This window comes from Saccoglossus kowalevskii, chromosome 22 (assembly GCF_978046115.1).
Source record: "Saccoglossus kowalevskii chromosome 22, keSacKowa6.1, whole genome shotgun sequence".
In the NCBI taxonomy this organism is placed as follows: Eukaryota; Metazoa; Hemichordata; class Enteropneusta; family Harrimaniidae; genus Saccoglossus; species Saccoglossus kowalevskii.
The window spans coordinates 10,084,125-10,101,694 of record NC_140662.1 but is presented as its reverse complement, the minus strand read 5'-3'; the positions used below and the strand labels follow the sequence as shown (position 1 = coordinate 10,101,694).

The window sequence follows — 17,570 nt, the reverse complement described above, 5'->3', positions numbered from 1 at the left end:
GATTCACATTTATTCGTGCACGTTAGTGTTTTATGTCTTGTGATCGAAATATGTGTAATTATTTAATTTTTTTGACTGATTGGAAAGATTTAATAAGCCGACGTTAGCGTAGGTTAGTTTTAAAAAAAAGGTTTTGCCAAAAATTGCACGAATAATCCGCGTTGAGGTCAGGGGTCATCGAATGTTCTCTGATGGGATCACGTGACATAACGTGAACAAGGAAGAAACAAATGATGCATTAGAAGTAGACATCTGATTTTTGAGGCAGCGAAACCGTCCAGAATATGGCTATCAACACCCAAAATACATATTGAAAGTAGCGACTAGCTTTACTAAAGTGTACTAAGCTCTTTATAGATGGAATTTCATTGGGATGACCGAGATTTTGAAAGATGTAATTCACCGCTGATGAAAGCCTGGCCTGACAAGACGCACCAAGCAAAAGACAAGGGCTTGAAATATATACGTTTCCTCTTGCCTGGATGGCTTTACATATTTTATGAACCAAGATTTGCAGGTATTTTAACATAATTACACAATAAGTCCATGTAATCAAGTCATATCGAAGAAATATGATTTTCGCTTTATTTACATGAAAGGCTTGTTCATGCAAATGAATTGATCAAAGTGAAACGATTACATCGGCATATGTTAAATTTCTGTACTACCTTTGTTACAATGAATCGTATTTACACTACGTCATCATATGATATTAATGCTGTCAGTGATCGCTCTTAAGGTAGCGAGACTATTATTTGCATACTTGTTTTCATCTTCTAATTGTGACTAAATGACTACAAATAGACCCGGAAAAGTATATATTTTTAGAATCGCCAGACTTCAAGCTTTTCACAGGTGTATTTTGCATGCCCGTATCTGCATTCTACGACGCGTTACTCAATCAAAGGTGAAAAATTACTTTTTCTGTAAAAAAAATAATTACGCATTTATGCTGGCGGTAAGAAGTATTTTTTTCACTTTTCCTAGTTGTTCAATAGTCTGGTAAATTGAATGTGTCTGGTCAGTTTTATTCAAGCAACGCGTTTTAAAAAATAGTGTGCTGAATTTCAATTACTGTTTTAGTCGCATTGCCCCCAACTCAAACCACAACTCGTTGGTAAATAATCGATGAAATAGTTTGTCTGGACACATTCAAGTTCCTCTCATTGTCACCTTAAAGCTGTGAAAATTTGGTGTTAATCCGACGACAATAAGTATACGTTATTTTTTGTTAAAGACCTTGTATTTTGAAAAACATAAACTCCTAGAAAACGTTTCCTGAAGTAACAGCAAAGATTTTCAAGCTTGTTTATCGGCACAATCAATTTGTTTTCCCATCAAGGTCTGTTTTAACATGTGTAGGGACATCCAAATGTGTAAGGCTATTAGAAACCAAAAAAATAAAGGAATGGGATAACTATAGTTGGATAAATTCGGCATATGAAAACACCAAAATCAATGATTTTTTTCAGTGGCTGTGTGACCTTGTGTCTGACACATTCATATGCAAATGACTAATCTGTGAAACAAACAGGGGCGGAGACAAACCACTCAAATGTTTGGAAACACTCATTGTGTGTCAGATAGCTACTGATAACACATCCTAACATTGCTTTGTCTTGAGTTTATCTTTGAAACTTATAGGCACACAGATTAAACCTGTGTTGTTGATTTTGGAAAACACTACTGAGGGGCTGCCTTGCTTTCCTTCAGAAAATCTACATTTTAACCAACTTACATGACATTCTATGTTATGGTAACTTTATCATATGAAAGTTTATAGTGCATTTCATCAATTAATAAATAAATGTGAAAATCGTAATTTTCAACACAAATAATAGTCTCGCTACCTTAAAGGACAGTGGTAGTCGTGTAGCGGTGTTCGAATTCCATGTAAACAACGTATTTTACACGCGTTGTGCATGTGGCAATGGATCGCGACGGCCACCGCCCTTTGAGTGTTAAACGTTCGAATTATTTCATGATAGCTTTTAAAGTTTTTGATTAACTAAAGCTGTTACGTTTTATTGAGATGTCGTTCTCTATTTGAAACGTCTGTAATGTATATGACTGCCGATTTTTCTTGAGACAATGGCGCCCTTCCGCTTCGAGTATTTTGGCGCACCAATCCACAAGAGGTCGGTAACTAGTAATGGATGAGGCATTGTGATTGGCCCATCACTTTCTCGTTGCTTGTTCTATTTTCGTTGGTTACCTGACGTCAGAGCTTACACTCGTAGTCATTCTGTATATAAAGCGGGGATTTCCCATGCTCTCAAAAGTTGCACGAATATAAAACTGTTATTTTTGTTACCACTTTACACACAAATAGCGAGAAATATTAGAACCATCTCATGTATGAAGTCGAAGCAGGGGAATGAATTGTCGTGGCGTTATTGTAGTATAACAGACACGTTTACGTAGAACGAAACCTGGAATGTTTTCAAATTACGTCACTCAGTCATAATATGGCGATTACTCGTTACCTGCGTCCTACTTGTCATTCGCAATGGACGCCGGGAACCAGCGAACATTGAGAGCTAACAAAGCGCCCCTATGTTTGAAACTTTGTACAATTCAATTATTTTGTTTATTTGTATATACAATATAATATTGAAAATTAATTGTAATAAGACAATTGTATGATTTTGTGTTTGAGTCATTGTCCTTCATACACATTAACACAGCACTTCAATAGATTATAACATTGTCAATCATTGACCAGAATCCGTACGATTTTCAACCCCAGATGTAAAATCTGTTAAAAGGCAAAAATAACAGTATTGTTTCATTTTGTAACTTTTTTTCATATTTTTAATGACACTGTGTTCACAACCATGTTTTTTAATGGAATTTTAGAAATTATTGATGCATTGGTGAAACTAACCTTTGAAACCAGAGACAAGAGTTTGAAAAATCATTAATATTGACATGAAATGATATATGTAGCTACACATCTCGAAATTGGCGAGTGTATTTGTTAAACACTGATTCAGCAAACAGTAGATTTATTCCGGTTTCTCCTCGTGGTTAATTTGAACACAATCTGACCATTCAACTCTCTATTTTACCCAAAGGGGGCGCTATTTAATAAGATTGAAAGCTTGTGGTTTCAACTATAAACTTACGGTACCCACAGGTATTTCAGTCAGACAGGATGTTCATGAATAAGTTGCATACTGCTAAATTTAAATTCATGTATTGTGTATTCAATCCAAATGATTTAGCAAGGGTTTTTCAATTGAAATGATTCCCCAACATAAGCAAATACTTCATGTTTAACCTCTTTTCCGCGTCTGTTTAGAGCATTCTCCCCCTATAGTGAATCCCCGGGAGACAATGAAAGTCACCTCGCAAAATATTAAAATAATTTTTGTTTGAAACATATATTTCGATTATATATATATAATATATATATATTTCGTGATTTTCGACCACAGATACGAAATGCGCGTTGGGCAGAAGACTATACCATTTATGTGAGTTTGTGAGTTTATAAACAGCGAATCAGACTTCTATCTCCGTCAATATGCATCAATTTATTTTTCACGATTTCCTAATTTGTCTTAATTTCTGATGGAATAAAATCCTAAGTTAGACTATACATGCATATTGTGAATTATTACGTTGACTATGGCAAATGTATATTTATCTACTGACCATAGTCTAACTGGGGAGTGGGGAGTGGCTGTATGAATCACGTGGTGATTCAGTACAAACATGTTGAACCGATATAAAACACGTGCTCACGACTACAATGTATAGCAGTGTAGTTAGTTGGTCACATATGTGTTGCAAGACCGACTCATGAATGTACACTAACATGCATTTGACGAACCGTCTGGGTGGAATCGTGTTACAATTATATACACGGAACTACAGAATCGATGTCGGAATTATATACTCCAGCTGACGTGTAGTGTATCAAATTATTGAGCAATTTGGAATTACATGGCGTTTCTGACTGAGTTTAGGAGAATGTTAACATCATTCACAACAGTACTACAAGATATCGGTGAAGGTTTGTCGTGCTGCATAATGGGATCTAAGCCGTGGATTACTTTTATTTTGTTTTCTTGCATTTGATACGTATCTTCTTACGAAATGTATTAACATACCAATATGTGTATTGTGCTGTGTGAACGTTTCACGTTCTTTGTGTCAATTTCAACGTTATTTGCGGATTACCATGCTGAAACGTCTGTGTATGTTACAAAGACATTTGATGTGACTGATATCAGCAAAAAAATAAGTTTGATTCTCTGTTATTATCTCTGTATTGTTTTCTTAATGTGATTGTTTTAATTTGTAATAAATTTTGCGGTATTGCACGGGGTTTCTGATTTTATTTCTTTAGGCGAGAAAGTTTCCAAAATTATAGCCATTTATTTTTATTTTTGTGAATCCTACATTAAGCGGTTGGTGATTGTGATGATCTACTATGATGGTTTTACGAAGATACCTCAAAATATTAATTCAGACAATACTTCACAGCGACCTCTATGACACGTCGGTCGATACTCCCGCTGTACTGCCTTAGAGTATGTTACCTCTGTGCATCCTCGCATTAACTTTATATCACGGCGTACATTTAACACGTGTTTATCGCGCGTGTTTCCTTTCAATTCTTATCAATTTTTTTTTACCCTTGACATGTTTTTCATACTATTTTCTGAATTGTATATTAACCACACATTAGCATTTAATCTGGTACAGATGAACAAAAGTATCTAATTTTCAGGAAAGTTTTGTATTGCCATGTACATTAAAGAAAGCGCAAACTGCCAAAAATGAGACACCTAATTTCTATATTGTTACCATGGAACTAACAGGGCCATAAATTGCTATGATTATTGAAGATAGAAAAACACTCTTGGTAGAAAAATGACCAGTACAAAGTTTGGTATCGACGTTAATTACATTTTTGCTTTAGATATGTTATGCAAAAAAATATTTTTTTGAAACATTATGTTATTATTATGTCGTGAAAACAGCAATATGTCTGCTCTAAGGGGTACTCAATTTACATTGCGTCTGCAATAGGGGGTAAGGGTTGCCAATGTGCTGCCAGCACTAGGGGGCTATTATTTTTTTTAGCAAGAATGCACATGGTGTAAGGTTTTAATATAGAGTGACCCCCCCGGATTGGTGTGACCATTGTTGACTATTAAGTATCCTAAAGCACTTTACAAATCTTTTTCACCATTTTACCACGACGTATTCACCCAGACAGTGCTAAGGATCGTCGACCTCCACGATGGATCGGTCGATACCCCCATATTAATCATAGTCAATCACTGACTTTGTCACACATAGTAGTTAATACACCATATAATAGGAAACTAGAAACATAGAACGTATTTTCACGAAGATTCTTGATAGTATTCATGTTTAAACACCACATGTTATGATAGTATTCAGTTGAAATGGCCAGTAACCGTCACAGGTCAATACGACTTGCTACAACAGAGATGAGCCTTGACCCGTGAATCTTTTGACAACAGATAGCTGGCATGAATCTTTTGCTGTCGGATAGCCCTATCTTCAAAAAATAAAATGTATGATGAGTGAAAATGGGCGGTTTCAAGCTGCACAGGGTTATCCACACCGCGGATTTATTTAATGCATTCAAAGTGCTAGGGTATTAATAAAATGAAATACTCGTTTTTGGCGTGCGGCAATGTATATTTTGATATAGCATGCTACCTAGACAAGTAAACATCACACCACATTTTGATGTCAACATCCGGCATGTCACAACCAGGCATAGAACGCAGCTATGCTGAATTACTCAGTACACACAAATACATCTGATACTAAGCTAACATCAATGGGGTCAATGTGTCTGTCTGTCACACACACTGTTAATAATTACAGGAAACAAAGCACAGAAAAATACAATAAATAAATTTATTATAATAGGGGATTACCTAGAGAAGTGTTCAGTGGTGATAACTAACAGTTCCAGGATGTAGAAATTGATGACAGTCAATGGCTTCTGCAACACAATGACGAAGAAATACAGGGATCTTGCTTGCAGAGAAATGCAGTTATTCTGGAGGACGCTGCTGATAGCAGGAGATAACAGAGCAGTTCATATAAGTCTCGTAAAATGATGATTGAAGCCTGTATCACTTGTCTCACAATATCGCAGCAGCAACACACAGAGTACTTAGTTGGAAACGATGGACCCCAACTGTTTTCAGTCTAGTCTATTTTATAGGTAAACTTGGCCCAGATTAGGGACACCACCCAGGTTTCCACGTGAGCCAATCGCATGCCAGCAGCTGTTTCACGTAGATTCCAATAGTTCTTCCAGAGTTGCAACCTAATGACCGGTCAATCACCTTCATGACAGTTATCACACGGCAATGCACACAGTTTCTTCCCATGATTCCATGCACACTTTTATTTGCAGGGTTTGAGGTAATATGGCTAAAACAGTAAAAGCATGTGAAGATTAGGAGTAAGTGATGCTGACAGTGTCACGTCTCATAAATTTATCACACATTTCACGATTTTGTTGCGTTCTTATTTTTGATAGAATGCATAAGTGAGACTACAGTTGCATAATGTGAATTATTTTGCTGCCTATATGACTATGACAAAAACAAATGGATAATGAGAGTTTATGGCATTTTACTGTTCATGTGGGAGGTGGTCGTATCAACCTCCGCTTACACAACTCTATGGAGCACATCGTGGTAGCTACACGCATAATAGTTAATTACCACAGAAATAAAAAAAATAATTCTTGCATATACTAATCTGAACACCGGATGTTTTAGAGAGACTAAAATAATATAAAATATTATGTTCTCATATGGGCAATATTGAATTAATATTCAATATGAGCAATGAAAAACATATGGGCAATATTGAATTAATATTCAATATGAGCAATGAAAAACTTTTCAGTAAAATTGTGCGAAAATAATTTTCGAAAGCACACATAATAGTACTAAATTGACTGATTCTATCGCTACGAGCTGAAAAATAATCGAAAAATTGATGTAAAAGTGTTTTTTGAGACACGTTTTTGATTGCTTAAATGTTTTTGGTAACTTTTATCAGCGACGAGGTACCTAATCAGTGTGCATTTCAAGAAACCACTGTCTTTGTGCATGCGTAGTTTCTAATGCAATAAAATCACGCTTAGAGCTTCATCAATAAAGTGTGACTTCAAACTGGTTATCGGTCGATTTGTTTTCAATAGACATAATTTTAGCTGTATTCTGTAAAAAATAACTCGCTGAAAGGGACATTTGATGATGTTTTTAGCTTCGCCTAATATTTCTTAATTTCTGGTTTTGATGCGGTATGAAGGAAGTCGATATGACAGAGTATAAGTCAAACAATATATAGCTTCCGTTTTTTAGAATTTGGTAACTGTTCAACAATGAAAGTTATTCTAATGGCTGGCAGAACACCACCACCTCAGCACTGCTCAGAATGACGAACTTTAAATTTTATTCCCGACTTGTAAGATTATGATTATGAGATAATTAGCATATGCAGTAAATGCTGATGTCACATCGCCAGGAGTAGGATTGAGTAAATCATTTGTATTGCACTATTTTAATTACTTTTTCCAACATAGTATGCAGAAAAAAATTATGTCATAATTTACCCACAACCCTTTGCAGGAGAATCAGGATGGTGGACTACCTAATATATAAAGATTGAATATCCGGAGAATGAAAAAAATATATAACCAACCTGTAAATTTGTATCTGTCATTTGGTAACATGTTGTTTGCAGGGTCATGGTCAACTGCGAACATGTTGAACAGGTATAAAAATATGTGCACACCTCACGGTTGGCTAGACAAGTAATATTACAAATACTTCACTTACACACTGTAAATTAAAAAAAATGTTCCTTAAACCAGTTTGGGCAGACTGATGCACGTGAGACTTGCTGATCTGAACTTTATATGGACAAAACCTTTTGACCTCAGACGGTTAAATACAACTACCCCTAGCGTTTGTTCTATTAGAAGTTGGTATCTTTTAATCAGACCATTACCTCCTACGTGGGTATATCAGTTAGAAAGACATAGTTTTTGCCATATTGCTAAAATTATGTTTGTGTATATTTATCAAGAAGTCCAGTGCTTATATAAACTGGTTCTCCAAAAGGACACTCGGTACTCTTGACTTTGGGTTCTTTGTAAAGCAAATAAAATAATAAATTGCAGAATCATCCACAGTCAATTCACACAACCCAAGTTATTAGAGTATATAAAACAATAAAACTTTAATTATAACTCACTGGTACTTATCAATAAATAATCAAACCATGGTGAACAAGACAAATCACTACTATTAACAGAAATCATTTGCTACAATAAATTAATAATATGCTGGTGCAGAAAATAAATAAGGCGGTCGTTTGAAGTAAATGTCTCTACCTCTAAACAAGTTCAGTACGGTTATTTTGCATACAGTTACTGACTGGTCTCAGAGATAGCATGGACGAAGCATGTGGTCGCAAATTCAATTGGTGAAGACACGAGCAATCCACAAGAAAATTATCAGCCAATATAATTACGGTCCTGTTCTTTGTAACCGCCCATCTTGTGTGGTGACTTTCAAGTACCATGCTGGTTCGATTCACACTCTGGACAGCTTGCTAGCCCAGTTCCATGTCACTTGAAGCAAATGGCTGGAAATGTGAAGAACAGCTCACAAGGAATTCATCACACCGAAGGAATAAACTGCATGGTACATTTGTATTAGATGAATGCATTTACATATCAACGACAGCTGGCGATTTCATTCTCGGCTCAGGGGTGCAACTATTAGAATGATGACCAGCTTCCCATTCGATGCAGTCCAGTGAAATGTAGTAAATAAACCAAGGTAGTGCTGTTCGAAATTATAATGTCCATCTGATTTGTCCGTGAGTGAACAAGTGCTATCCAGAGTTGCATTTTATTGACTGTGCCTCAGTTTACCCTACACTTGACCGCCATAATGGAAAATATATTCGAGACTCCCTAGCTAGACGCATTGCGTGGAGTTAAGAATGTGCAAACCATTAAATCACATGAACATACAGACACTTTGTGACAATCTTCTAAAATATACTCAACAAATAATGTAGCTAGAGATTTCAAATTAAAATACCCCATAACATGTTAAATCCTTATAGGGCAGTGCAGTCGATATATATAGTAAATCTTTAGGGTTAATATACGAAGCAATACAAGTCACCTCGAAAAATATTAAAATTACATAAACATTACATAATTATAAACAGCAGAAACACAATTCAGTTTAAGTCGATGTGTCAAGTCTCATGCGTTAATTTATCTTAAACGTCACGATTTGCGAATTTGGTAATGTCTTAATTTCTTAAAAAAATAAATTTAAGTGGAACTATTCATGCAAAAAGTGATTTACTTTGTTGTTTATAAAAAATGTTTAATAGTCGCATATTTTGAAGGTTCGAAGTGTCCACGTGGGAAGTGGTTATATCAACCTTCGGATGATTCAGTGCAAACATGTTGATAAATGGTCTGCTCATGATCGTAATTTGACCACGCCATAACCCTCTCTTATCAAATTCGTACATCAGTCAGACAGACAGGAAGTTTATCGATTTAGCATTTGTCTACTGAACTGAGTCTAAATGTTGACGTGGGAAGTGGTTGTATCAGCCTCGTAGTGATTCGGTGCAAACATGTGTTCACGACCACAGTGTACAGCAGTGTGGTTAGTTACACGCACGTGTAACAGGACTAAAATACCCCATACTGTGTGGAATGGTTTACTATTGTGTGCAAGGAAATACATTTGACAACGTTTAGAAGAAAATAGGATATTATCTTTCACAACACCACTCTTGGCTATCATTTGGCGATTTACAGCCTGCATAATGTGATCCGGACTGCGGAATTGTTCAAATGGAATATGGAATTTTAAACGACATTTATAATAATTTTGATATGTGTGTGTTTCGCATTCGTCATGTCAATTTCATCGTTATTTTGGGATCACTATGATGTAACTACCGTTCACGTCATAAATAGATAAGTTTGATTCTATGTTATTAGATATTCGTAGTAAATTACATAGCTGAGTTGCTATATATATATGATTGTTTTATTTTGTATCAAATTATTTTATTTTGTGGCATGGTACGGGGTATCTGCATCCTGCCATATACAAAAATGTTAAGTAAAATATACTTCGTGGCATTTACAAGATCGTGGACGTTTTTTAATCGAGAAAAGTTCAATATTTTTAATTTTTTACTTCAAACTACTCACTCAGGCGTTGCTCAGGTCACATCGAACCCAAGGTTCGGCACGAATCCAGAACTAGGCTTAATTGTATTTTCATATTTATTGAAACATTCATTCGTAGCATTTTATTTCATTCCTCAGCGGAGACAGTGTGCTCAAAACGTGCGTACATTGCAAAAGTGATTCAGAACATGTGCATCAATCATCGGGCACCAAGTTCAAATTTCAATTGTGCAAACAAGCAATGTCATTTCCATGGGTTTTATGCGTTTACTTCATGGTAAATTGCTAGAATATACATTACCAGCGAACAGGTACCAAACAGTGGTGCAAACCACTAGACCACATCGTCACAAATGAGATAACACACTCCATATCACTACATGAATAGCTGATATGCTAGCACAGAGATAATGTGTGGTAAGAATTACTCAAAATTTATCTCCAACAATATTGGCAAAACTCATCACCCATTTGGCTGAAACACTACAAGGGAAAATGCGTCCCGTTGGTTTGTATAAATTACACTGCTGGTACACTTTTAATACATTAATTATTAAACTTACCATTATGACAATGTTCTGCCAGTCAAAGCTACAAAGTATATGAATCCCGCTTCAGTTGTCAGTCGATTGTCATTCAAATCCAATAATGGTGCATGAAGTTAAAGCAAATACCCTGTCTGCCTGACGACTTGATAACATTGCAAGTATATGCATATGTAACTAATTGAAATAATTAGCAGTTAATAATAACCTACACCTAATCTTATGGAATTATTGAGTATGTAATGTAAGTCAATAGACCCAGTGTACGATAGCCAGTACATGTTCAGTGTACGTATACCAGCTGGTACTTTTGTTTATTAATACCTGAGAACTCACTACCAATTGGTGAGAGTGACATGTATTTAATGTAATGGTTATTGTGTGTGAACTTCAGGTAAAACTACAGGGAAAGTAAGAAGTAGGTGAAAAACAATTATAGCTTTCTTGGTGGATATGGAGTCCAACTTGAAGATGAAGTTTACAAACTAGTTAATGGCTACTTAATGCTAATTAAGGCAGAAACTAATCAGAATAGCTTAATAATTAATTGACATGATTAATATTAATTAGTCAAGTAATTAATAAGTTAACGAATTAGAAATGTGATAATAGTGTATGGATGTATGTTTCTTCAGTTTTTAATTGTGTGCGATGATAATCAGACACAGTTACCCCGATTTCAAAAGTTATAAGCAAGAGCATTTTCCCACTTTTGCAGAAACAATGGGCAGAGAATCATTAATACCGGTCGAAACGTACACCGTCATAATTAGATGATGTTCAAGTGTGAAGTTACCCTCCCCCCATCCCAGTAAAGTTATTAGTCAGCAGATAGTTCCCACAGTATCCACAGTGTTTTGGAACAGCTTTATGGAAAGCAGTTGCATTCTTGATTAAATTAAGATTTAGTTGGATGTCGTTCCCGTATTCAGCTAGTTTACGAGAAGAGAATTTTGGGAAAGCGGACCGGAATCGATGTTTCCAGCTGTATTTCTAAATTTCCTAAGTATTGGAATTTAGTGAATCTCAACCTGAACTTTCTGTGACTCTGTGGTGACATCAGTTCTCATTCATCACAAGAACAGCTGACTGGTGGTTGTAACTATGCTGATATAGGGTATTATTACATATGTAATGCAGTTTATTTTGATTCATCCCTAAAATCAAAATTGGTATTTCCACACCCCATATGCAAATGAGATCTGAGAGCAAACACATTAGTCCCTTCAGGAGTACAGTTTTTCGAAACAGCAGGAATAAACAATATTTAAAAGTATGATATGTTGTTCCTTGGGTTACATGAATATACTTGTCGAGTAAAATGAAATTTGAACAACAGTAATGATATATTTAGGCAGTCACTTATTTTGACTAAAGGTAATTTGCATATCACCCATGCAATAACAGTAAACTCGGCGATTACTATGAAGCTGTAACCATCAACATCGAGATACCAGGAGGTTTCTGCTGGCGACGTTGCAGAGTTTCAAATAAAGATTATAAACGCCAAATGAGCAACAACATAACCGGTAACCAAGACTCATTCAATCTAATACCGCAGTTGCACGGCATGTTTTCCAATGCATAATTATGTGGGCGAACTTTTAACTTCAACATAAACTGTGTATCATAGTCGTCTAGTTCAAGTTCTGGTTCTGTTGTGGCCTCAACTATTATTTATTATTATTTATTTAGACAGTGACTCAGATTACACGTCTGGTTATTTTATTGTGACAGTGACACACGTTCTACACTAACCCGACCTAAATTTCATCTCGGTTTGTTGCACGTTCTTTCTTTAATATGTAATAATCAAATATGGAACATATGTAATAATATCAGAATCTCCCCATGGCTTTCGTTGCGTATGGAAGTCATTTTCACGAGTGATGTGGTGTGTCCTGCGGCCGTACTTCGCTCGTGAAAGTACAGCACAATACACCACATCTCGAGTCTTATAGAAATTCTACCTATCTGCTGAATAATGCTTGTACCGTGAGTTGAAATCTGTAGTCAATGTGTTACCACTGTACAGAGAATATTATAAATATTTTTGAGTTACGACGATTGATTATGACTAATGATTTTCTATGAATGAACTTTTGATAACACTGTATTTCACAGGGCCCTCAGGGCTTTAACTGATTAATCTGTGGACACACCAAGGCCACGCCCGATTTTGTTGAGCAGCGCCCTTAACGGTGGATTGCATCTAATTCCAGAAACCGTGCATAGAAGCTGACTGTCCATGAACTGTCACCTGATGCTGAACTGTTGATGTATTCATGTGTTCGTGCCTTATTCACACCTGTGTTTTCTTTATAGATTGATAGTTGTTGTTCATTTTTTATTCATAACATTGGCTGATTTTATTAATCATTGAGGGACTGATTAGCACTTTTAAACTTTTAATTAGCTATGGTTAGGGTTTTCTTACTCTCTTTGATATATTTCAGGGTTATCCTACCTCACCATATTTATATGCATATGCTATTTGCTGTATCATTGTTTATTTTACTGAAGTAGATTATATTAAAGATTGTGGAGTTGAAGTGTCTGTGTGAGCCGCCTGGTGTTGACACCCCTACTTCTGGTCTTAGCGACTATATCGATGAACCACATGTATCTTTCCTGTGCTGAGCCCCACAATATATCTTTCTTGTACACATTTGTCCCACTGTATCAATGATCCGTGTGAATTAGTGAACAGTGTGTTACATCAGGTGTCCAACGTGGGAGTAAGATTAGTGTTGACATAGTGGTTTATAGAATTTTGTGGCAAGTCACAGATGAGAGACTGGGGTTTGGAAACGGGTGGTAATTGTTATTGGATCGGTGGCCAATCCTGACAATCCACTGGTGCTTACAGCTGAGGGAACAGTGCTGTACTGGTGATAACAGAAGCTCAATACCAGCAATCATGTGATGCCGGACTAGACACATGAGTTGTATTGAGTGTACATGAGTGTCTGTTGTCTATAAAAGATTGATAAATCCAAAGTTGATTCAGAGATGAATAGTGAAAGTGTTTTGTGAATGTATAAATCAGGATAGTATTTTCATACTAGGCATGATGGCCTAGGCATAATGGCAAACTTGAAGAGTTGGCGTCGCTGCCTTGTATACTCGACTGACGAAGCATGGTATTCAGAATGAAGGAGCGATCTACAAATGGTGGGGTAGAGGACATGGTAAGCTTCTTGGATGCATCCACACTCAAGTCTGTCACAGAGTTGGAAAAGTGGCTGATACAGAAAAATATGATAAACTGAGTCTTCAGCAATGAAAGTTTTTTTCGAAAAAGAATGGTTGTTCCTTTTGGAATGTGAACGCCAGCTGAAGGAAGATCGCTTGAAGCTTGAAGCTGGAATGCAGAAACAAGCTCAAAAAGATAAACTGTGAAAGATGTTTCTCTGCAGCAACAAGAAAGTACTTCTGATGTAAGTCTAACTTGGAACTATTGCAGCAGCAAGGACCGAATCAATTATGAGTCTGTCTTTCAAGCACCCAGATTGACGGGTTCTGCAAGAAAGCTTGTAATATTCATGCATAAAGATGCTAGTTAAGTGCAGATAATACAGAAGCAGTTGAGAGTGGAGCCATGTTATTTTAGTCGCTTTTATGCTAGTAAACAGGGAGAGAATGTAAGTATTGCTGGTTATGGAGTACGATTAGAGGTAGAGCTAGACACAATTTCTAGACGGTGTGGGATAACTGCAGCTATGGTTAAGAAAAATGTCAGGACAGTGTTCTGGAGAAGCCTAAGAAATGATGCTGTAGTGACCATAGCCAGACATAAAGTTGATGGGTGTACAATTATAATATGGCTGACTATTTCTGTTATTTCTGTTTTTGTAGTACCAAACACTCCCTATAGTGCCAGCAATAGTAGCTGGAGTTGCTGCCCAGTGTATTACTGTGTCCAAGAAACGTCATCGATTCATTGGGAAACAAGGTGACTTGGGGGATGTCAAAGCGCTGATGACTCGACCCACCACTGTGAAACCATCCCACATGATGCTATCATGAGGACGAACGCAACGTGGACCAAGTGGTGATAAATATGTGGTAAGAGTAGAGATCACTAGTAAGTCTTTGTGACTTCTCTGTAAGCTACTCACTTAGTGTGCTCGACAGTCGGGAGAAGACAAATGTGGCAGTATGCATAACAATGTGTCAAAGGTCAGTTACTATTTGGCCTGGACAAATAATAGGACGTGCCGCTGCAGTGACACGGATTGGGAAACCTGGGGAATCACTTAATGACTTTGATGAAGAACAGAACAAAATTCCAGTTGATTGTGCTACAAGAAGATGCAGAGTTTGATATGTAAAAAAGCTACAAGTTGAGCAGTTATTAGTGCAGAACAAAGTTTTTCCAACTCATGACCATGATTTGGCGTACTGTGATGTTGAGAAGCATCACATATGACTCACGAACAATTAATCCATAACAATGATATCAAAGAATCCTACCTACTATGTATGCTGTGTTACAAGAGATTTTGAAGGGGATGCAAGATAGTATATGTGCCCCAGAAGTGACATACGCAGATTATAGCCAACCATTTGAACTGCACACAGATGCAAGTTTTACAGGGTTGGGGGAAGTTTTGTATCAATAAGAGGGCAGAGAGGAAACTACGATCTCATAAATTGGAATTACTAGCACTAAAGTAGGCAGTAACCACTAAATTTTATGATTACTTGTATGGCAACAAATACACTGTGTTAACAGATAACTATCAACTGACCGATTTAGACTGGATTGCACAGTTGAACGCTACAGGATATTTATGGATGGCTAACCTGGTATTTTATGATTTTTCACTTATCCATCGATCTGGAAAGCAGAATGCGGATGCAGATGGTTTGTCCAGAAGAATCCCATGGGCCGCTCCCAGATCTTCCGCAAACTAGCAGCTCAGTTATCTAGAAAGAGTCAGAAATGGTGTGCCTATCTGAGCCAGAGGTGAAAGCCATGTGTTGTACACATCGCAATGTACACAGCCCTTGGGTAGGGATGCATTCGCAGCAAGTTGTAAAGTCATTACCAATTGACTGTACCTTTAGTGAAATCCAAACTACCAAACCTATGGAGGTAGCAATTTAGACTGCAACACAAAAAGTCAACAGAGACTTTATATAGACATTCCTTGACGCATTATGGGTTCCCTGTTCTACTCCACTCTGATCAAGGTGCCAACTTTCATTCAAAGGTCATACAGAAGCTGTTTGAGGTAACAAAAGTCACACACTACTCCCTACCACCCCGAGGCAGATCTAATGGAAAGGCTTAATCGCACATTGATATGATAGGTACAATGCTGAAACTAAAGAAATCAGAAGGGAAGAAATATGTAGATCCTTTGGTGTATGCATATACTTTCACTCGAAATAATAGTACAGGGTATACCCTTTTACTTTCACATGTATGGCAATTGATGTATGTATACATGGGGCTGAACGCTGACGATGACGATGAGGATGGCGATGCTGATAATGCTGATTATGGCAGTAAGTTACATACTGGACTGAGTGAAGCATATAAAATAGCTGATAATAAGTCAAAAGAAAGTGGCTAATAAAAACGACTCAATATGCTGTATCAGAAGCTACGAATTTTGTCCTGGTAAAAAATGTCAGTATTCGACAAAAGAAGAAGATTGCAGATAGATGGGGGCCACATCGTTATCAACTAATCTGGGGAAGCAACCAGGGTATGTGGTTAAATCTGAAAAACCTGGAAGTAAAGACTGTGTATTGCATCGAAAATGTTGCTTCTATGCAATTTTCCGCCTATGCCATATGCTGGAAATCCATTGAATATTAAGGATCCGAAATCATTATCATTACCAGTAAAGTCAAATAAAAAGGTTCATCGTATGAGAACCAGAAATTAAGTACAGGGGCACGAGAGCACAGATGATTCAGAATGGTGACATTTGCACATTAGCAACCTCAGCTGTACAATCTTGGGAGACATCCACAATTTTGACATAAACCAACCCCAACCAGTGTACCATATATTGAGATTATACCAGTGCTCCAAGCCTAAGGTGGCACTGATAAATAATATTATGACAACAAAATAGACCAGAGTGCTGATAATCAATTGCCTGAAGCCACTGACGCAATAGCAATATATGTTCAAATGGAAGACAGTGAAGCTGACAAAAATGGTTATGAAATAAATTGCATAGCCGGCAGACTAATATGAATATTCCTAATAAAGAGATGATGAAAGGTCTTTTGCAAAAGAGGAACACAGTGGGGAGTCAGTGCAGATTTATATTGCCAGGTTTATGTGTTGAGTACTGGATGTTGGACATTCCTAGAGCTAGCTAGTCATTTTAACGTAGCATACATCGTTCTTTTATGTGCCATTCAGTTTAGATAGGAAGAGAATAAGTATTAACTGTATTGATCAAAGATGCGTCATAGAATGACGTGAAAGTCACCCAAGGTGTATTCTGGGAAGACGCAAAAATTCGCCTAAGGTGCGTCCTGAGGTGACATCAAACTCGTCCAAGGTGCGACCTGGAATGAAACTCGCTCAATGTGCGTTTAGAGATGATGTAAACAAGGAACGAATTAATAAGTTAACTAATTAGAAATATAATAATAGTCTATTTGAAGTAGGCACCTTTCTTTTAGTTTATTTTTCACGATTGATAATCATGCACAGTTAGCCAGATTTCAAAGGCTAATCGAAGTTTCCAGCTGTTTTTCAAGATTTTCTAGATTATCAATGCAGCGAGAGTTGGTGA

At 36.8% G+C, this 17,570-nt stretch overlaps 1 long non-coding RNA gene across 1 annotated transcript in view; it reads left to right on the top strand.

The window, feature by feature from the left end:
• Positions 1 to 213: 213 nt before the first annotated feature.
• Positions 214 to 17,570, top strand: part of LOC144362631 (uncharacterized) — a 33,973-nt gene continuing 16,616 nt past the window's right edge. The window contains exon 1 of the long non-coding RNA XR_013422594.1: positions 214 to 517. This is a non-coding gene — a long non-coding RNA (uncharacterized LOC144362631). The remainder of the gene's footprint in view (positions 518 to 17,570) is intronic.